The 23,753-nt window shown below is 40.9% G+C and overlaps 1 pseudogene; it reads right to left on the bottom strand.

Annotated features, from left to right (window-relative positions):
- LOC102870258 overlaps nt 1–23,753 on the bottom strand; it is a 29,626-nt pseudogene that overhangs the window by 4,591 nt on the left and 1,282 nt on the right.

The following is a 23,753-nucleotide window of genomic DNA, read 5'->3' as shown; positions in this document are numbered from 1 at the left end:
TCTAGAGACCTAAGTTGTGAGCCACACTTCACACTGAGAGACAAAGAGGGCAGAGGTGGGCATCCCAGAGGTATGCAAAGATTTAAGACTCAACGGCTCAAACATCCTATAGTTCTTCTGAGAAACTACAGATGGGAAACTTAGTAAAAATTTCTGTAATATAGGAATAGTGGCTTCTTATCAAGTAAATAGGGAGTTCTGGTGGCTTAATGGCAAGAAGTTGCACAGCCTACCCAAAGGTACACGGTTCAAGTCCACTAGTTGCTCTGTGGGAGAAAGATGAGAAATCCCCACCCCCTGCAACTGACCACCTCTGAAAACCCACTGGAGAGTCAGCTATGGGTCAGTTCTGACTAGATATACAACAACAACACCATCAAGTTAAAAACTGTGGTTGGATTCCTCAGGAGTTTTTAATAATGAGTGGTTTTAAACACATTTTCTATTCTGTGTAAATGCACTCTTGAATGCAGTTGTTAAGTTTGGGAATAGGAACAAGGGTTCAGGTTGAGTGGCTAAACTGCTGCTTTTGTCCTCCAGCTCCCATTATCCTTCAGGTGACTTTTAGCAGGTTTATCTGGGAGCCTGGCTCCTCCTTCCCTCTCAACCAGCCCGGACTGTCGGGTAGAGGGGCCCCAACCCCCAGGTGCAGTAGGCCCAGTTTGAATGTTGATTCTTTGTTCCACAGGAGACCCGCCTTCCCAGGGCCTGGAGGCTTTGTTCCCACAGTCCCAGCTGGTCCTCTTCAAGGAATGCAGAAACTGTGGGGAAGATGTTCTTTCTTTGCTTTGGGGAGAAGTTAGTTGGCCCTGTGGGGGGGGTCTCTACAGGGAGCCTGACACCAACACAGCAGGAGGAGGTCGGGAGAGAGAAAGAGAGAGTGAGCTGAACAGGAGAGTATGAGCCCAGAGGAGGGAGGAAAGGAAAAGGCTCTGGAGACACCAGCTGGGAGCCTAGATAGTTGGAGGAAAGATGCAAAGGTCTTCTGTATCATCCTAGTTGTGATGCTGGAAGGATAGGATGGTTGAAATTCAGTGAGCAGACAGGACTGTGGGACTTCACTACTCAAAGTGGATCCCTGAATTAGTGGCATTGACACAGATGAGGGAAAGAACTGCTTAAAAGGGATATATGATTAGGTATTATTTGCATGGCAAGAGTCTAGAATAAGAGTTGCATAGTAAAGTGGATGGGGGTATTATATAACAAGGAAATAATTTTTTTTTCAAAGTGAAAAGCGAACTGGGGTGGGGGGGGGAATGAGCAAGAAGGAAAATGTGCAACATTGAATGAAGGGGAAAAAATATAAAAAGAAATAGAATGTCTCTGTCCTTTCTGGACCTAATGAATAAAAATCTGTAGGTTAAGGAAATCCTAGGGTCATTCAGAGGCACGTTGACATTTGTGAAACACTAAGGGAGGTACTTGGGGTGAAGACACAGGCAGCCCCAGTTCCTGCCTTCAGATTTTACATGCTGTAGGGCGCAGACGTGACTACTTGGTTAACACCTAATGAGGACTGAAGCCAGTTCTAAGAAGGGGATGTATAGGGAACTGTGAGAACATGCATTGCAGACTTCCTCCTTCTCTGCTAGTTCAAGAGAGGTTTGCTTACTGGGGCCTCAGAGAAAAAGACCAACAGAACAAACCAGCTGAGAGGCAGGTGGGGGAAAAATATGTGTGTGTGAGGTAGGATGTGGAGGTGTGTTGGATGTAAAGAGAGGGGTCCTTGCAAACCCTTCAGGCTGGAAAGGGTGGCAGAGCCTAGCAGGAACTAAAAGCAAGCAAGCTAGATCCTGAATGACCCAGGAGAGGGTGTGAAGCGGAACTTGAGGCCTGACAGGTGAGCAGGCCCACCTTTCTAAATCATGGAAAGGATTTTTATTTTGATCTTGAGGAGAAAGCCCAGAGCAGCATTAGGAAGATGATACACAATACAACCGACATAGTGTTTTGACAACAGACTGTTCATTGTTGTCAGGTGCCATCTAGTTGACCACAACTCATAGGTACCCTGTGAACAGAGCTGAGCCTTACCCTGTGCTGTACCATCCTTTACTGATTTACAGTTACTATGTCAATCCATCTTTTTGGGAGTTTTTCTCTCTTTCACTGACCCTTCACCTTTCCAAGGATGATGTGTTTTGTCCCTTCTAACAAAATGCCCAGAGTATGTGACATGAGTTTCATCATCCTTGCCTCTAAGAAGTACCCTGATTATACATTCTCTAAGACATTTGTTTGTTCTTTAGACAGTTCATGGGATATTCAGTGCTTTTCTATAACACCACAACTCAAAGACATTAATTTTTCTCTCATCCATAATTATTGTCCAACTCCTAGATACATAGCAAGTAATTGAAATGATCATGTCTTGGGCGGGTGCACCTTAATTTTTAAACTAACATTATTGTTCCTTAGAACTTTGGAGAGGTTCTTGACAGAAGATTTTCCTAATGCAACACATCTTTTGATTTCTTGACTGCTAGTACCAAGGGTTTTGATTGTAGCTCAAAGTAAGGTGAAATAATTGACAACTTCAATATTTTCTCCATCTGTCTGTTAGTGGTGACGATTTTTGTTTTCTTAATGTTGAGGTATAATCCACATTGAAGGCTGGAGTCTTTAATTCTCTGCAAGATCAAGTCTGATCAAGTCCTCTTCACTTTCATGAGCAGACCCTACGTATTGCTGTGGCAAAGAGTCCTGGTTTAGGCAGAGTCCTTGTGGCATGGTAGCTAAGTTCTCAGGTTCTACCTGACAAGTCAACAGTCGTACCTACCAGTTCATCTCCCACTCTGTGGGGGAAAGATGTGATCGTTTGCTTCCATAAAGATTACGGCTCTGGAGACCCTATTAGGATGTTCAGCCCTGACTCACAGAGTTGCTATGAGTGGGAATGGATTTCATGGCATTGAAGTTGTGTTTTTGTTTTAGGCAGAGTCCTCGGATACCATAACTTTTAATGAACTTGACTGTTAAGAGAAAGTTTGGAAGTTTGAGTTCATGCGGAGGTACGTTGGAAGAAAGGTCTGCTTCTCAAAGACGAGCCACTGAGACTCTGCTCTGACACTCGTGGGATCCTTAGAGTCGTCAACTCAACCACAACTCTTGGTATTGCTCTAGTCTTTTTTAGTTTTTGCTTGACTAAAGATTTACTGAGCACACAGGTGAGTCTCTGTGTGAGGCCCTATACTAGGCAAATGCACCAACAGGCGTAAAGCAAAGTGGAGATGGTGAGAATGGAGCAAGTCTGGGCAAAGTTTCAATCTGTTGTGAGTCGGCCAGTTAGGAGCTGGAGCTCACTAGAACCTAACAATAACATCAGCACACAGAGCTTTGATCCTTAATTTTACTGATAGGATGTGTCCACTGGCCTGTATTTTGCCAATGAAATTCTGGTTAGTAGGTATATTTGTTAACAGTTCCTTTTGAGGAAATTCCACCAGCAGAACAAAACAAATCCAAACAAAACAGAAAACAAACCTCTTTCTTTTCTTTTTTTTTTTTTTAAATTAATGACTTTGCCGTATTTTTAGGTTTTCATTCTAGCCTTATATTTAGCATGCTCTTCCCCCTTTAGACTATAAGTCTTCATGTTTTGATTTCAAAAAATTAATTCATTTTCATTCAATCATTCCTACACATTTTGTTTTATAATACTATTTACAATTGTTCAATGTTTTTTATTGAGACTTTTCCAGATGCTGCATCCTAGCTCTGAAGTCTGGATTTCACATGGATTCGTTATTCCATTTAATCCCCATCTCTAAAAAGCAAATATATTTGTGTCCTCCATGTACATAGAGTCTTTTTTGTTCCTTTCCCATGGGTCTTCTGGTAGGTAACAGAGCTGAGGTATGAGTGAGGTCTGATTTCATAGCCTGAACTTTATCACGATCTTGCATGGGAGCCCCAAATCTAAAATGACGTGCTGGAAGTCTATTCACTCAGCTCAGAACATGATGCATGCCTTGGACATGATTTACTCTTAGTTTTCTGAGCAACACATATCTTCCAATACAGAGCAAAAAAGTCAGGTGGTAAGGATAAGCTAGTTAGGTGGTGCTGGTTTCGAATTCCCAAACTTTCAGGAGAGTCCTTCTGTGTCTAGAGTTTTGGCGTCAGGCGGCTATTACATGCATTTCCTAAACTACATTAATGGATTTTCCCATCAGTAAACTATTTGTTTAATAATTAAGCTGCCATCAACCATAGGGTTTGGTGTGTGTGTGTGTGTGTGTGTGGTGTTTTTTTTTTTTTTATACCAGGGCAACTGGTTTAAGGAGTTCTTGGGTGGTGCAAACAATTAACATGCCCAACTGCTAACTGAAAGGCAGAAGATGTGAGTCCACCTGAAGGTACATAGGAAAAAAGGTCTGGTGACCTACTTCTTAAAAACCATTCACTAAAAGCTCTAGGGATCACAGTGCTACCCTGACACATATATCAAGGAGTGTGTGTGTGTTTAAAACAAAATGGCCACTAGATTACCCTGGAATATTTTTTTTAAATTATACATTTTAAGCAAATAATATAGCAAGAGAAAGATGTAGCAGCTTTACTGGTTGGAGGGGAGGGCCTGAAGTGGGCACTGACTGAGTTCGCTCTGCATGTTGCATATAGGACAAAAATGTTATCTTAAAACAACCTAAAATGACAAAAATCATCATAATCTTTATAGGCAGTGGGGAAAAATGAAGATCTCAATAATTTGAAATAAAAGCCTTTTGCTGAGATTGGCTACTGACCTGTATATGTCACTAATATGCAGGAAGCACAAAGCATGGACACGAGGGGGACAACAAAGCACCTCAGTGTCCCCAAATAAGGGAGGACAGCAGAACAATGCAAAGTACCCCAAATCAATTGTTAATTCAGAATCATGCCACACTTCTTCATGGTTTTTTTAAAAAAATCAAGTTAAAAAGGCAAAACTTATAATTCAATTCCTGAGCAATCTGTGCTGCTCACATCCTCATGCCCTTCCCCCAGGCCTGTGTTGAAGGCATTTTCTGTCTCATTTACAAAGAAGGACAAGCTCTATGGAGTTAAGGCATGGCTTTTCGCTTTCCTCCTCTTTGGGCTTTGGGGAGTCTGTTCCAACCCATGGAGACCATCCTGCATCATTCTCACAACTGTGCTGTGCCTATGTCCTCTTCTGCTGTCATTATGCCAGTGCATCTTATTGAGAGTCTTCCTTTTTGCTGACCCTCTAATTCCACAAGTATATTTTTCCTTAGGGACTAGCCCATCCAGATAACGTGCTCAAAGCCTCACCATTCTTATTTCTAAGGAATATTTGGTTGCACTTCCTCAAAGATAGATTTATTTGTTCTTTTAGTAAACCATGTCCAATTTTTTTTGTATGTGTGTGAGAATCATAATGCAAAGATCACTTATATAAATGGGGAGCTTTGGTGGTTTAATGGTAAGGAGTTGGGCTGTCTACCCAAAGGTACATGATTCAAATCCACCAATTGCTCTACAGGAGAAAGATAGACTTATTTCTTCTCATGCAATTTATTATCTCTGAAAACTAGCTGGAGGGTCAGTTATGAATTAATTTTGACTGAATGGTATGTAATAACAGCAACAACAACATTTTGGTCTTCTTCATTGCCCAGCTTTAACATATATGTGTTGTTGTTTGCCATAGAGTCAGAAACGACCCATTTCTGACCCTCTGGCAGGTTTTCAGAGGCAGCTGTGGAGCACCTGGTGGCCTCGAACCACATGCCTTCAGAATTGCAGTGCAGATTCTTACCTCTAGGCCACTGGAGCTCCCCAACATATATATGAGGTCATTGAAAATACCCTGACTTGGGTCAGGCACACCTTAGTCTTCAGAGCAACATCCTTGCTCATTAACACATTGCTCTGCTTATGTAAAAATAATTTAGAAAGAAGAGAAAATACTTCAAATGTGTATTAAAAGTTAGAGGGAGGAGGGTTTGAAGCAATGAATGAGAGCTGTGCCACTCAAGATGAAAGCCAGGCAAAGGGTGGCTAATTATCCCGGCCAGGGATAAACAAGTGGAATCCAGCGACTCTTCAGAGATGAGGAGGAGTCCCGTTTTCCATTCCTGTAATACCTCTGACATCTCAGTTACTGAACTGGTTACTAAGCCTGCTATTTCTGCTCCATCAAAGTCATTCCATTAAAACTTAAAATAAGCCTGCAACTGTATAATCTTACCTCCTGTAGAAGGCTTATGTAATATATGCAAATGTGTAGTTGAATTATTAGGATTTCCCCCCTTCTCACAGCTGCACATATTAAGTAAAAGCTTGTGAAAGCTTAGCGATTTTGAAATAAAATAAAGGCATTTCTCAGAGTGTCTCTGAAGAAAACTTGAAGAACAATGTTGTTTGGGAGTTAGCAAGAGGATTAGGGATAAAAAAAGCCCTACATATGGAGAAGAAGACGACTCTGGAGAGTTCCAGCAGTGAATGCACTCGGCTGCCTACCAAAAAGTTGGGAGTTCGAGACCACCAGAGGTGACCTACTTCCAAAAACCCAGCCACTGAAAACTCCATGGAGCACAGCTCTCCTCTGACAAGTGTAGGATTATAATTAGTTGAAATCAACTGTAGGGCAGCTGATTTGGTTTATATGGAGAATGTATACAGCACTGGTTATCTATCTCCTATTTTGTACTCACTCCTGTAAACCACTTACTGCTGAGAATTGACTTTGCACATCAGCAGAGTTCAGACACTGGTGTCAGGAAGCCAGCTTGACATTTATGAGCCAGCTGCTTAGGCAAAGAATTTCATGTTGGGGTTCTTCTTTATTTATAATATGGGGAAACAACAGTACCCAATTCATAGGACTGTCATGAAGAACAGATGAGATGGTGTATAAAAAACAAGCTTTAAGAATTCTCAAGGCGAGTTGCCCTTTGACATCACTTCCCATGTGGCTTCTCTCTGCTTCACGGAATGATGGGAGAATAAGTGCAAGCTGGGGAGGCATTTATTACACAAAATCCCAAGTACTGCTCCACAACTCCTTGTGGCTAGTGAAGACATATTTAATTTCTGTTGGCAGAAGCAGATACAAACGAATCAGAAAGCCAGTCCCACCTGGGAAATATGTAAAACATCTTCCTTCCACATTTAAAGAAAAATGGTCAGTTATGTTTTTCTGCTTTTCTTCTGGACACCCTGGAAATCTAGAGGAAGTGTTGGGGGATGGGTGTCTTGAAGGAGAGAAAAGCATTTGCGAGATTACAGTAAGGAAAGGGACTAGTGTTTTAGAGTTACAAATTATCACCAAAAAAGGGAGATCTTCTGATTCCATTTGAGACCTAATCTGATTTCACTGCTAAGTACAATATCCCCTTCACAAAAAAAGTCTGAAATCAGTATCTGAGGGCTGTGCAGCAGAAGTTTTCCACCCAGCAACAGGATGATGTCAGCGCCCAGGGAGAACAGCCAATCAGCAGTCTGAACGAATCAGAGAGCACAGGGCTTTTGCTCAACTGTCTCCTAGCAAAGCAAGCTCCTCTCTGAAGTGCAGGGGCTATTTGCACTTCTCTGCTCTTGAAGCTCAGACTGAATGGCTCCTTAGCTGAAAGGGTACCAATGTTTATGCAAGCAGTTAAGATTATTTGCATCCAAACAGCCAGTTCCTAGGGGTATGAGTAACAAGAGTCATATCTTAGCTTTTATGTGAGCACTTTTTTTTCAATTAAAAAAAATTAATAAATACGTTAAAGCCTTGACTTATATGTTGTGTCAGATAATTGTTTGAAACCTGTTTTGTCTCAAGCGTTATGCCGTGTGGGGCAGCTCTTGGCACATGAGCCATATGTAAAGTTCAGCACAGTGTACCTTCTGGAGTTTGAACTTGCTCCTGATATTTCAAGCTCACTCTCTAATGAGGACCAGTCTGGAAGCCAACGGCTGCTGCATATCTGGGTCAAAAGCCCTAATTCTGTAATTCCATGAAAATATGTTTTATGCATGATTTTTGAAAAAGTACATCTGAGCGAAGAGGTCATGATGTGACTTACAGACTCTGACTTTTTGGGGGAGCTTTATGGTACGTCTGAGCACAAGGCATTTTTCTGATTTTAGTAGACAATGGCAGCAGTATTGGGAAAGGGGCAGCCCAAGGGTTAATCCTTGCACTGAGCACCACAGCTTGTTCCACCTGGAAGGCAGATTTCTCACCGAGCCAGCAGGCAGTCTACCTTGCAAATGGAAAAACCCATCTTTACAATAATAATTACTTTTTAAAAAGTAGCAAAGAGGGAGTGATTTTCTATCTTCTCTTCTTTCAGAGTTTTTGTAGGCAGGAATCTGGAAGCACTATCCAGTAACATTTATCAGTCCAGACTTGCTATAATCTCTCTCTCCTTAGACAATTTTCTCCTTGACTGAATGCCTCATTTTTTTCTCATTATTGAAATAAAAAGAAGGCTTACAAAAGCTGGTTAGTGTGGACGGACTAATTATGAACAAGGAACCCCGGTGGGGCAAATGTTTAAGTGCATAGCTGCTGTCTGAAAGGTTGATGGTTCAAACTCACCCAGCCACTAGTGGGGTGGGGTGGGGGGAACTCTGATGACCTTTTTCTGTGAAGATTACAGCTTAGAAAAACCTGTGAGGCAGCTCTCCTCATCATGTGATGGTCAGTGAGTCAGAATCAGATCAGTAATACCTAACAACAGCAACAACAAATCAGGGACAAACCATCCTGAAATATTGAAAAGACTATTGTGTGGGGATGTAGTTTATGGACAAGCAACTTAACACATTAAAGGATTTACAGCATGCTGGGGACAGCATTATTCTAGAAGTAAGGCTCCTTTGGGTCAGAATGCCTCCCCTCCCACAAGATCATCTCAATGACCCCAAGTCTCATTCAGGTGCAAAGTGGGGCCAGTGCTTTAGTTTTAGTTCCCAGGGTGACTGTGAAGGTAAAGATAAACAATCTTTCACTACGCACTGGCAAAACACATAGTAGCTGCTCAATAATTCATAGGTCCCCCTCCAACCCCCTTTAAATTGAAAATAAACAACATGTTGGCAAATACAACCCCCAGAGGAACCGGCTTTCACAAACACTGTACGGTTTGTAATTAGCATGTAAAAGGATTGCTTCCAAGGGCTTGAAAGCAGGTTGTCCTTTAAGAGCTCTTAGGCAGACTCGGGAAGTCTTGTTTACACTCCAGCATTAATTTGCTTAGCAAATCCTTACTGCTAGGGCAAAACTAAATTTCTGTTCAAGCTCTGTCTAAAAGACCTCAAACTCCAACCAAAGGTAGCTTTTGTTTCACCCATGTTTCACTTTTCTGAGAGCCTTGAGGTTAAATCTAATGGCCTTCTAATAATTTAATAAAGCCCTTATAAAAGTGTGGATGTGAGTATTTGAACTATGTTATCACCACCTGCCTTCTTCATCAGAACATTCGTCATGTGTCTAAAGGAGTTTCAACAAGCTTTCCTTGGACCGGGCCCTGCCAGAGTCAATGAGACCAAGGCCCAGGGTTGGAGGTTAGAGCGGCCAGGCTATGGCACCCAGGAGGAAGTCGGGGTGAGAGATGCACTTCCTGGGTGAGGCGGAATCAGCTATTTTAGACTCTAGTTCCTCATTAGTCAGCAGTCATGAAGGTTACAGACATGGTAACATTCTATTATTTCTTCTGAAAAATGCACTTGCTGTCTGAGATATGATGAAATAGATTTGCAATCCACTAAATAATTGCTATACCACAGGCAAGCAAATGATATTCTTCTCATCACTAAAACCCATTTTGTCATGGAGTCAGCACCAGCTCACTAGGACTCCCTATGTCAAAGTACATCTGTGCTCCTTAAGAGATTCAGTGTTTGTTTTCCAGATTTAGATTGTCTGCTCTTTCTTTCAAGGAACCTGCAGATGGACTCAAACATGTGACCTTCTGATTTGCAGCAGAGCATATTAATTATTTTTAATGTCCAAAGACTCCCCTCCCCACTGTACAGAGATAAACTAATAGCTTGTGATGAGCTCAGGGATTTGAGAAAAAAAATCACTTCACATTAGGGACAGCAAGGTAGAGATTCTAAATACAGACACAAAGAAACAGGAAGTTGCTATCTCCTGAGTATACCTTCATTGTTCTGATCACTTCCTGTGGAGAAGTTAGAAATGGGTAAAAATTGCAACCACGGATTTCACCAAGAGGCAAACTTTTCACATTTATTGAATGAACTGACTTCTAAAACTAGTTTTCAATAGACGTTTATGTGTTTGGCAATGGGAAACCAATTTATTCTGAGAGAGTGCAATTTTGTGTCAGTGGAACTTGATATGACAATAGCCAAAGTCACTGATTATGCTCCAGACGAGGGAAGGTGGCCAGCTGGGTGCTCTTGGCCTCTTGGAAGATGTTCTTACCTGAAAAGTAGAGGTGAATTAGGTGATTCAGAAGGACTCTCACAGCCTTTGAGAGAAAGCAGCTGTCTTCCAACATTGTACTAGTTTCAATTCCCCTGATGGAGCTCTTGAATCCATCACCATATTTCCATCTATCCTTGCCCAAGATTTAGCCCTGAGCCCAGTTATTTCTTGCCTGGAACACTGAAAAACTATTTTCCTTTCCATCCTATATATAACACAACTGCCTGAAGGATCTTTCTAGACACAGATTTAATAACACTTCCCTCCACACATTTTCTGCAGACTAACATTGCCTGCAGAATATTTGTAAACCCCCTAGCTTTGCACTCTTCATGTCTGGACCACTAAACATCTCCCTTTGCCCTTATTTTCCATCAACCTCACCCCAATTTGTCTCACCCCCACATTTCACACGTTCTATTCTCACAAAAATACTATTTCCTAAACTAGCCATGCACTTCCCTTTTCTAATATTATGCTCTCTTCTCTTCCCTCAGAGATTTCCCATCTGCCCTCTTATTCTCCATAAAACTTGCAGACAAGTATTGTTCTTCATTCTTTGTTTCTTCTCTGTCACCGAGCACCTGTCATGACATAAAAGAATAGCTTATTACATATTAATTGAGGCAATGAGGTTTTGTACATTGTCTACTTAGAAAGATCTTTTTTTGTTTATTTTTTCTATTGAAAGACTTGAATTAGTTGTTCCCTTCCAACTCCTGTGCAATTTGCTACAATTTTATCTGTCTTTTACTTTGGTAATTTCTACCCCATTCCCCAGGCCACAGCTCCAAAGTAGTAAGTGCTTTTGGAAGAGATGGAAAACAAAAGTAAAGAATGTCACTGTAAGTGTGTGTGTGTGTGTGTATGTGTGTGTGTGTGTGTGTTTTGTGTGAAATTCTCTGAAGGATCTGAGATAAGTGGATAAATGTAACCTCTGTGTGGTCAACCTGCTTAATTCCATTTTGATAGTAGCAGGCTTAATTCAATTGATCAGAGAGTGTATGAAGAGGGCTGGGGTCCTGCAGACTCTGCTGCTTTTGGCCAGTTACAGTGAGAATCCCAAGCCTCAGCTGCACTGGTAAACCCTGAAGGGTAGGACTTCCTCTAAGGGTGGGAGAAGGTCTACGGGCGCAGGGTGATTGGTGTCAGCTCACTCTGATGCTTAGCATCTCAGTCTGAGGTCTAGGTGTTGTTGCTGGGTTCGTTGGAATTGATTCCAGCTCCGAGACAAAGCAGATCACCCCATAGGTTTTGCTTGACTGCAATCAGAAGCAGATTGCCAGGTCATCCTTTCGGGGAGCCACTTCTGTTGTTAGCTGCCAGTGTTACCCCTCATAATGACCCTAGTATGTACAACAGAAGGAAACACACACTACCTGGTCCCATGCCAGCCTTACATTTCGTGTGCACTTTGGCCCACTATATTAGTGGGTTAAACCCATCAATCTTTTGGTTAGAAGCCAGGCCTTTAGTCATCGCACCAACAGGACCTCCAAGGGCTGAGTCAAACTAGGGATGGATTCCTTACAATGTAGTCTTGCCTTTGGCTGCCACATCCCCTTTCTCCTTCTCTATGTGTGACCTTGGTCCTGGGTGGGCTGGGATGAAGTGAAGTCACCCAGGAAGTGATACACTTCCCCTGATGCAGCTGCAGAGTAAATAGGTGTCAGGACAACCTAGCAGCTGCTAGGGCTTAATTCTTCCTACAGACCAGAAGAATCACATTTTTAATCTCGGTGATATATTGATATGGTGACTGAAGCAATAGTCTCAAGTGTATCAGAGATGGTGAGGATAGGACAGGATATGACAGGAGTCAGGTCTATTGTTCATAGGGTCACTATGAGTCGAACTTCCCTCAGTGGCATCTAACAACAACAGAAAAATATACATAAAATAAAATAAAATTTTAAAATACAATATAACATATATAATATATAAGATATTACTATATGTGGTATATGTAATATATAGAATAGAATAGAATAGAATATATATTGTTGTTGTTAGGTGCCTTCGAGTAGTAGATGGCTCATAACAACTCTGTGAATGAAAGACCTGAATACTTGTATAACTTTCATTGTTTCTCCAGTTTCATAGAGGCAAGCTATTTCAGAAGCAGATGCCTCTCCTGCTTCCAAGCTTGTTTTAATCAGGGAGCTCCACGAAACACTGTCCACCGTGGGTAACCATTATTGTATTTGAAATATCAGCGTCAAAGTGTTTAGCATCACAGCAACCATGAGTTACCTCTGTACAGCAAATGGACAGATCAGTGCTATACCCCTTAGAAGAATGTTTGACCAAAACCTATTAAAACCAGGCCTGAGTACCACAGATTAAAATCACCCACCTTTGGTTTGGTAGCATAGTTTTTGCTGTTGTTATGTGCCATCAAGTCACTTGTGACTAATAGCTACCCTTTGTACAACAGCTCTGAACCCTGCTCTATTCTGAGCCAACCTTATTATCTCTGACACACCTACTCCCACTACCCCAGTCAGTGAGTCAATCCATCTCATCCAGGGTCTTCCTGTCTTACGCTGTCCCTCCAGCCTCCCAAGCATGATGTCCCTCTCCAAGGACTGGTCCCTCCTTGTAACATGCCCAAAGTATGTCAGATGAAGCTTCAGAATCCTTGCCTCCAAGGAGCAGCCTGGTCTCACCCTCTCCAGTACAAACCTGTTTGTTTTCCTAGCAGCAGTCCATGGTATATTCAATACTCTTTTCCAGCATCATAGCTCAAAGGCATCAATTCTCTTTCTATCATCCCTAGTCATTGTCCGGCTTTCACGCCTCCTCATAGAGTCCAGCCTCCTGGATGATCTGCTCCACATGTAAATTGAAAAGGTGTCGAGATAGGACACATCCCTGGCATATACACCCTTCCCAATTTTGAACCATGCAGTGTATCCTTTTCTCTGACTCTGTCTCTCTCGCTCTCTCTCTCTCACACACACACACTATATATATATATATATATATTATACCCTCTTGTTAGGTGTGACTCATAGCTGAATCTCATGTGGGTTTTCAGAGGTTGTGAATTGCTTGGGAGAAGATTGTCCATCTTTCTCCTGAAGAGTAGTTGGTAGATTCGAATAGCACAAGTTTTCACTGACAATGTAATTCCTTGCTACCAGGCTATCAGAGCTCGTAAATGTTTGCACACATACATAATACACATAATAAGTGCACAACTGATGTTTTATATCACTGCAATCCAAAAGATAGTTCCATCCATCCATCCATCCATCCATCCAGGGAGCTCTGGTGGCCTACTGGCAAGGAGCTGCACTGCAATCTCAAAGTCACGCGGCTTGAGGCCACCAGCTGCTCTACGGGAGAAGGATGGACAATCTCCTCTGGTGTGATTACCTGCATCTGAAAACCTGCCCAAGGGTCATCTGTGCGTCGGTTCTGACCTGATGATACTTAATAACAACTACTGATGATATAGATAGATAGATATAGAGATAGAGCTAGACATAGACATATAGACATATAGATATAGACATAGATAGAGATATAGATAAATATATAGATATATAGTTGTTATATACATAGTTATGTACATTTATATATATGTTGTTGTTATATATATCACTATATATATAAACTATATAGCTATATAGTTACATATATATAGTTATATATACCGCTTTGCATTTTTCAAGATGAGAAATTAAAAAACAAATTTAAGTCTTGAGGCTCAATATTGAAAGATGCTATGGGAAATGTGTTGAATGACGCAGAAAGCATAAAAAGAAGATGGAGGGAATACATAAAATCACTGTACCAAAAAGAAGCAGGTGACACTGAAAAATTTCAGGAAGTACCCTATGAGGAGGAGGCAATGGTAATGAAGGAGGAAGTGGAAGCTACATTGAAGACACTGGGGAAAAATAAGGCCCCAGGAAGTGATAGGATACCAATTGATTTGTTTCAATTAACAGAGGCAGCCCTGGATGTGCTCACCAGTTTATACCAGGTAATTTGGAAGACAGTTGTCTTGCTAACGGATTGGCAAATGTCCATATTTGTTCCCATTTTCAAGAAAGGTGATCATTAAGTCAGAATATCTGAGGATGAAGATTCAACATGGGCAGTATTGAGAACCAGGGGCTGCAGGAAATGAGAGAAGGTCCTCTGAGGCTGAAGGTTAGATTGTAAAGCTGGAAGGGGATGAGAGGGACTTAGCAGAAAAGCTGGAAAGGTAGATGTTTACCAAGAATTTAGGTTTACCAAGAGTGATATTACAGTTGAGGGTTGTAAGTATGGCCAGTCCCTTAAGGTTTTTGCTACCACCACTCTGTCTCTTGGTAGTGATTGCTTGATTCCTCTGTGGCACAGTCCCCATGGTGGGCACTCGGCCTGCTGCTCTCCTGGGCACCAGCATGACTTTGGAGGGCATCTCATTCCATCTCACTTAGATAGATGGTAAAGTCTCTTTGTTGCCATGCTTTCTCATTAGACTCCACAAGGCAGGCTGACGTTGCCTAATTCTTGTTGGTTCCCTTTGTTAAATGGAGGCTTTGTTGATATAAAAGGCCCTTTGTTGCTGTTAGTTGCTGTGGAGTTGGCTCTACCTCATGGTTATTTCATACATAAAAGAATGAAATGATGCTGACTGCATGCCTGCTTCATGAGCGTTGGCATGCTTGAACTGCTTGCTGTGGCCACTTTGTAGTTACAATTCAGTACCACCAGGTATTTTGAATGCTTTCTATCTTAGACTTTCCTCTGACTCATTTTTAGAAATAGATTGCCAGGCTTTTCTTCCTAGTCCATCTTGTTGTTGTTGTTATGTGCCGTCGAGTCGCCTGCGACTCATAGCGACCCTATGTACAACAGCCCTAAACTCCGCTCTGTCCTGTGCCAATCGCACTGTCTCTGACACTCCCATCCCAATTATCCCAGTCACTGAATCAATCCACCTCATAGAGGGCCTTCCTCTCCTGCGCCATCCCTCCACCCTCCCAAGCATGATGTCCCTCTCTAAGGACCGGTCTCTCCTCACTACATGTCCAAAGTAAGTTAGACGGAGCCTCAGAATCCTTGCCTCCAAGGAGCCACCCGGTTTAACCCTCTCTAGGACAAATCGATTTGTTTTCCTAGCAGTCCATGGTATTCTCAATACTCTTCTCCAGCACCACAGCTCAAAGGCATCAATTCTCCTTCTATCTTAGTCTGGAAATTTCACCAAAACCTGCCTACCATAGATGACCTGGTAGTATTAGAAATAAGGGTGGTATCACGTCTAGTATCATAGCACCATGCAAGCTATCACAGTATAACAAACTGACAGATAGATGGTGGAGTGGCCCTTTATATGGTGCCAATCAGCATTTTCCACAGAGATTTCCCATTGTACTGTTTATAAATGGAGAAGAGATTGAGATTGTTAACAATTTCAGCTTGTTTGCCCCACAATCAACACTCTTTGCACCATCAGTCAGGAAATTAAAAGACAAACTGCATTAGGGATATCTATTGTCAGAGACCCTCCTAAGTGCTAAAGAGCAATGATGTCAGTCTAGAGATGAAGATGCGCCTGATTCAGACCATGGTCTTTGTAATTACTTGCTATGAGTCAGAGAGCTGGACAATGACCAAGGATAATAGAAGAAGAATCAATGTTTTTGAGTTGTGGTGCTGGAAAAGAGTATTGAACATACCGTGGAACATCAAGAGAATGAACAGGTCTATCTTGGCGAGGGTAAAACCAAGCTGCTCCTTGGAGGCAAGGATTTTGAACCTCTGTCTCATATACTTTGTGCACATGTCCAAAAGGAACCAGTCCTTGGAGAAGGACAGCATGCTTGGAAGGGTGGAGGGACAGGGTGTATGACATCTGTACATATATATTTAAGTGACAATTAAGGACAAATCTGGACTTTTGTAGCTATTTTTTTTAGAAAGAAGAAACTCAGTTGTTGATATGCATATGTTTTAACCAACAGATTTTGAACTGCCCACCAGTTTTGTTTAACATCCCTACCTGGTCCTTCCAAGTTCTCAGTTCACATACAGTGGGCTCATTTCCATGTTGTCTGATAACCCAGACTTCTGAAGGCTGAAAGTATTAAAGCTTGACCTTGACTTTAATGGATACTAAAAGGCAGCATTAAAGCTTTCACAGAGGTATTTTTAATATGCGCTTTCTCGAGCTATAACGAAATACGAAATGAGAAATTTCTTAAATTAGAGTAGGTCTTGAGCAAGAGTTTAAAAATTAAACACGTTATTAATAATAAATACACAAAAAAGGTATATCCTCCTTAGAAATCAAAGAACTATAAAGGCAACAATGAAATATAATTTTTCACTTTAAAGTGGGAAATAGAATTCTTAATGCATTAAGGGGATCAGTGAAACTGAGAGTCTCAGGAAGTTCATGTGGGATATGAATTTTGAGAAATATATATATTTAAGTGACAATTAGAGACAAGTCTGAAACCTGTACAGGAAGCATGTGATCGCATAAGTCAAGATACTGAATCATATTCATCTCCTTCAACCCCAATGCACCATGAATCCTCAGCCTCTCAACTACAGCTGGCATCAGAATTGTTTAGTAAATATTTATGACATTAATTAATTAACCTGAGAGAAACCTAACAAAGCATAAGAAAGTAATGTCAGTTCCAAAAAGGCACACAGATATTTATTAAAGCGTCTATTTTTAAAAATGAAATAAAAACAACCTAAATTCCTAAAATAGAACATTGATTAAGTAAATAATATATATCCATTTGTTGAACCAGTAAAGTGGGTTACTACCTATCAAGTAAATTCTAGCTCATGGTGTCCTGTGTGTCTGAGCAAGATTGGGCTTCCTCAGTGCTTACGATGCCTGTGACCTGCTGGAGTAAACCTCCAGGCCCTTCTTCCAGTGCACCTCTGGATGGAATCCAGCCACCAACCTTTGGGTTAGAAGTCAAACACTCAGCTCCTTGCATCACCCAAATGGTTTTATGGAACATAATCCAAACCTTAACATTAGGCTTTGGACTATTGTTAATAATATAGGAAATGTGGACAAATGACAAGATTCTAAATGGCATATACAATGATCCCCAATATTAAGGAGACAGATACATGTATGCATAATTTACAAGCAAAACCCATAATATATAAGCAAGTACATTAGCATGTTTACAGAGGTTTCCTCTGATGGTGGGATCATCTCTCTCATTACTGTAGAGTTAGAACCAGCTCATAGGGAGCTCTGGTGGCCTAAGAGTAAGAACCTGCACTGCAGTCCCAAAGGCACAAGGTTCAATCTACCAGCTGTTCTGTGGGAGAAGGATGGGTAATCTCCTCTTGCATGATTAAACAGCCTCTGAAAACCTGCTGGAGGGTCAGCTATGAGTTGGTTCTGACTTGACAGAACACAACAATATAGCTGACCCTCCAGAGGGTTTTCAGAGGCTGTGTAAACATATGAAGGCTCTGGAAACTCTATGAATTTTGATAAATGTCCATAGTTATAGAAAGGCTTCAGGCCTTTTGTTCGTAGAGCCACTATGAGTAGTGCTCGACTTGAAGGCAATCAATACACACACAAAAATTATACAGGAAGAGATTTTTTATATCTGGAGAGGCTGCTGGTGAATACAAGCTGCTTGCCTTTGGGTTGGCTATGAAACTCCTTACCTGCTAGGCTACTGAATTTCATGTCATTTCGAATTTCTGAAGCTTCCTACAATGATCCTGATTCATATTTATAGTTGTTGTTGTTTATTGTTATGTGCCGTCGAGTCGTCTGGAACTCATAGCAACCCTAGGTACAACAGCCCTAAACCCTGCTCTATCTCTTGCTAATCTTATTGTCTATGACACACCTATCCCCATTACCCTAGTGGTGGGATCAATTCATTCCTTCAAGGGTCTTCCTCTCCTGTGCCCCTCCACCCTCCCAAGCATGACGTCCCTCTCCAAGGGCTGATCCCACCTTGCAACATGTCAGATGAAGCTTCAGAATCCTTGCCTCCAAGGAGCAACCTGGCTTCACCCTTTTCAGGATGAACTTGTTTGTTCTTCTAGCAGTCCACGGTATGTATATTCAATACTCTTCTCCAGCACCACGGCTCAAAGGCATCAACTCTCCTTCTATCATACCTAGTCATTGTCCAGCTCTCATAACAAGTAATTGCAAAGAGCATGACCTGTATCAGGTGCACCTTAGTCTCCAGACTGACATCAGTGCTCTTCAATACTTTGGAGAGTTCTCTGACAGCAGACTTTTCCAATGCAATTCGTCTTTTAATTTCCTAACTGCTGGTACCAAGAGTGTTGATTGTGGAGCCAAGCAAACTGATGCTGTCAACCATTTCAATCTCTTCACCATCTATCATGATACTGCCAATTGGCCCAGTGATGAGAATCTTTGTTTTCTTGATGTTGGGCTTCAATCCATATTGCAGGCTGCAAAAGCAAAAATACAAACACTTTAACAATGATGTGTTGTGTCAGCCTAAAAAATTTAGACTGCTTAAAATGAGTATGCATTGAATCAAGAATTTACAGTTAAAAAAATACATACAAACAAAAAACCCCAGTTTGATTTTGCCAACATATTAGAATCATGCTAGCTTTTCTTTTAATGCTTTTAAGCCAGCATCCTATTTTAGGGCACATCCTATAGAATCAGACTAGGTTGGTTTTAAACCTGGACTCTGCCATTTTCCAGCTGGGTGATCTTTGGAAAATTATTTAGCATTTTAGATTCTCAGTCTCTTTGTGAATGGAAATAATTTTAGTACCTGTCTATTTGGATGGTTACATTGACCATATGAGAATGAAGCATTATGAAGAGTGATGTTTAGTTTTGCCCTGGATTGACTTCCATCCACTTAAACCTCTGCTTAGGGTCATAGTTTTGAAGTCTGTGCCCTTCCACTGCCCTTCACTGACTGAGAGAAAATACGTGCTTCTTGGCAGCCCATGTGTGCATGATTTATAGATGAAATGACAACAGTGATGAATTAAAAGCATTTATATGAACTGAATCTTAAATGTCATGGCCTTTCAAAGCAAGTGCTGTGAAATATACTTTATTATGGATGGGCACTTGGAGTTCTTCTGCCTTCAAAATAGTCCAAAAAGATAGCAAACCCTTGAAGCATGGAGGGGTTCTCTCAACTTAAATGTAGAAGCAGAAAAAGATGGCACTTGTGAGCTGCATGGCTCATTCTTTGAACACTAAGAGAGATTAAACCTCTAGATCAAGTTCCCCTCCAGAAGTTTCTTTTCCCTCCATGTGCTCTGCAAGATGAAATCCCTTTGCTATGAAGTTCCTGAGCCTTTTAAAGGCTGTTCCCATTACTCATCTTGTATTATGTCTCTCAACATAGCTCTTAAATGTTATGCTTTAGTCTTCTTGAAATCACTCAGCCACTCCTAGCATAGTAGAACCTGCATATCTTTGTTTTTAGGTGCTGTCTTGTAGTGACCTCATATACAACAGAATAAAACATTGCCCTATTCTTACTGTTTTTCCTCTACTTTGGTCCATTGTAACAGTCACTGAGAAACTTCCTCTTTTTCTCTGATCCTCCACTTTACCAAGCATGATGTTCTTCTCCAGGGAATGGCCTCTTCTGATAAAAGGCCCAAAATATGTGAGATGACATTTTACCATCTTTGTATATAAGGAACATTCTGATAGCATTTCTTCCAAGACAAGTCAGTTTTCTTTCTTCTGGCAATCCATAGTATATTCAATGATTTTCTCCTTCAATACAATTCAAAGGCACTGATTCTCCTCCAGTCTTCCTTTATATTATCCAACTTTCACATGTATATGAGATGATTGAAAAATATCACAGCTTGAGTTAGGTATACTTTGAGTTAAGCGTCAAAGTGTTATCCTTGCTCTTAGCATTTTAAAGAGATATTTGACAGCAGATTTGTCCAATATAACATTTGTTTTAATTTCTTGACTGGGTACTGCCATGGGTACTGATTATGGATACAATAAAATGAAGTCCTCGATGACTTCAATCTTTTCTCCACTTATCATAGAGTTGTTTATTGGTCTAGTTTTAAGGATAGCTTTATTTCTGTTCAAGTGTAAAATATACTAAAGGGACTTCTCCAGAATACTGACGAGCAACAATGTCGGTCTAATGTCTAAGGTGTGCTTGATTTACGGCATGGTCTTCACAATTACTTGCTACTCATCAGAGAGCTGGACAATGACTAAAGATGACAGAAGAAGAACAAATGCCTTTAAGTTGTGGTGCTAGAGAAGAGTATTGAACATGTCATGGCTCCCAAGAGAACAAATAGGTCAGTTCTGAAGAGCATGAAACCAAATTGCTCCTTAGAAGCAATGATTTTGAAGCTCCGTCTCACATACATTGGGCAATGGAGGAAACAGTCCCTGAAGAAGGACATCATGATTGGAAAGGTGGAGGGATAGTGCAGGAAAAGGAGACCCTGGATGAGATAGATTGACACAATAGCTGGGGTAATGGGGATAAGTGTGTCAGAGACATTGAAACTGGCTCCTGATAGAGCAGGGTTCAGAGCTATTGTTCATAAAGTCATTTTGAGTCACCATTGACTCAATAACCTGTAACAACAAGAAGTATTTTAAATCTTAATTTTCTGCATATAAGATTGTGTCATCTGCATACTACAGATTTTCAATGAATCTTCCTCCAATTCTCATGTTGTATTCTTAATATAGTCCAGTTTTATGGATTATTCACTCAGCATTTAGACTGAAGGACAAAATTTGACACAGATTGCTCCTAATTTTAAACCATGAAGTTTCCTCTGGTTCTTCTCAAATGACTGCTTTCTGATCTGTATACTAAACTGTCGTAAACACAATTAAGTCTTGCAGAATTTCCATTCTTCCTAACACTATCTATAATTTGTTATGATCCACATAGTTGAATGTCTTTGCATCCTCAATGAAATACAGACATACAATTTCCACCAGTCTATTGTACTGTGGAGGCTTTGTGTTGCTATGATTCTGAAAGCCATGCCACCAGTATTTCAAGTACTGGCACAGTCACCCATGGTTGGCAGATGTAAGCAGAGCTGCCAGACTAAGACATGAGAATGCAGGCCTGGCCGTCCACTTCTGAAAGAATGGGTCAATCAAACCTTTATAAATAATAGTAGAATACTATCTATAGTAGGACTTCCAATTTTTTTAAATCAATAAAATTTAATAAAAGTAGATATTTAGGCCTGGGAAAAACCCCTGACACTAAAAGTGTCATTGTTAGAATGGGGACAAGATCTTGAAGATGACACTTTAGAGTTGTGGACCTGAAGGCATAGAACTGAGACTTTGTAGACTTCACATTCTTATGAGGCTTTTTTACGTCTGTGATAGTCAGCTTCCTTATCTGCCGCAGTGAGGATAATCTCACCTACCTCAGAACTGAGAAGACCATGGAAAGAGAGCTACCTTGTTTGTGGTTGCCGCTCAAAAATATAGTGAACATTACTGAGAACCACAAAGCTCAATAGCCCGTAAAGCCACTGCTCTGTACTTTCTGTTTTCTCTTTCTCTGACCAGCTTTTAGGTTTTCACCCAAGCACCATAGCTATGATGATGGCCTTAAACATACCATTGATCATGCAAATGACATAGAACATAAATATCTCTGGTGGAAGGATTGCTGTTGTTGTGTACCATTGAGTTGGAACTGACCCATAGCTGACTCTCCAATGGGATCAGAGGCAGTAAATCACACAACTGGAGATTGCCCATCTTTATCCCACAGAGCAACTGGTGGATTCCAATGGATGCCTTGGGCATTACTGGCAGAAAATCTGCTCTAGGAGATTCACCTATGGCTTCTGAAATTATCTTTGGTGACAGTGCTTCAAGTACGTGTTTTCTTGGGATCTTGCTCCTTCTACTCCTTTCACTGGGACTGAACAACAAAGATATCTGCAAGTAGCAGATCTGACCACCAGACTGAGAAACTATGGAAAATTAGAGTAGCATTCACTTGTTTAGGATAATCCAAGCTATAGGTTCCTACGCTTCACCCCAAAGGCACTCAGTTCCAACTCACCAGCTGTGATTTACTGCCTCTGAAAACCCGCTGAAAAGTCAGGTATGGTTTGGTTCTGTCTTACTTGGTGGTACTCAACAGAAACAACAGCAGCAGCACTTGTCAAAGGTAAGGGACCAAGTTGACTTCCGGTTTTCCTTTTAATCCTGTAGATCATATTTCAGGAGGAAACCTGACCAGTTTGAGAACCATCTGCACCACATCCAAATTCCTCGCAAGTGGAATAGCTCAGGCAGGACCGTTAGCAGCTTATCAAAATTATGGAGAGTCTCTTCCCTGAAATGATAAGGATTTTCAAGCTGAGATTAGTAAAAGTGCATTATAGACCAAATATTAATTTGACCTATATTGAAAAACCCCTCAAACTGTGCCTCAAGCAAATGAATGTTCTTTTTAAATTTTTTATTAATTTTAATGAAAGTTTACAGAGACTTAAGGTTCCCAGTCATTCATTGTTGCACTTTTCTCCCTGTTGTCACTTTTCTCCCTGCCCCCCCGGAACCCCCAATTAACTCTTCTCCTTGAATAGTAAAAGAAAAAACCTCTTTCATTGTTATGGAATGTTCTTTTTTAAAATAAAGAAACATCAAAGAGAATCTACCATGTACCAACACTATGCCAGATACTGCATGATGTCCATTTGGGCTTCATAACCCAAAGTTGTTACCACTGTCAATTCTTACTCATGTGTCTATGAGCAGAGTTGTGTTCCACAGGGTTTACAGCGGCTGAGGTTTTGGAAGTTGATTTCCATGTCCTTCTCCTAAAGTGCCCTTAGTGAATGTGGACCTGCAAACTCTCAGTTAGCAGCTGACATACATGCTAACCATGTGCACTAAGTGGGACTCAATCAAGCCAAATAACATTCTGATAGAGCAACTAACTGCAAGGCAGTTTATTTAATTGTCTCGTGCTACACAGACTTTCAAGAAATGCTTTGTTGTATTTTCAGTAGAGATTTATACAAGGCGTTTCTGTTTTCATTCAACAATTTCTATACATGTTGTTCTGTGACATTAGTTGTGTTATTTACTTTGTATGAACATTCTCATTTTTGTTTGGTTTCTTGTTTCCATTAGTGTAGTTTGCCTGCCCTCTTACATCCTTATTTTTTTTTTTTTTCACATTTAGCATTTTTATTCAATTTTCTAGCAGACGATTTACATACCTGCCCCCCTTCCTTTAGGTCAGTATGGCAATTTTCCAATATCAATTGTTTAAAGAGAAGCTTTGGTCAAAAATGGAATCAAACAGGCCAGGGGGATAAATCTTTGCTGTTTTTAAAATATCAACACTTTCAC

Source organism: Elephantulus edwardii, unplaced genomic scaffold (genome assembly GCF_000299155.1).
Source record: "Elephantulus edwardii isolate Elephantulus edwardi_28Jun2011 unplaced genomic scaffold, EleEdw1.0 scaffold00056, whole genome shotgun sequence".
NCBI lineage: Eukaryota > Metazoa > Chordata > Mammalia > Macroscelidea > Macroscelididae > Elephantulus > Elephantulus edwardii.
This window is presented reverse-complemented; position numbering and strand designations above follow the sequence as displayed.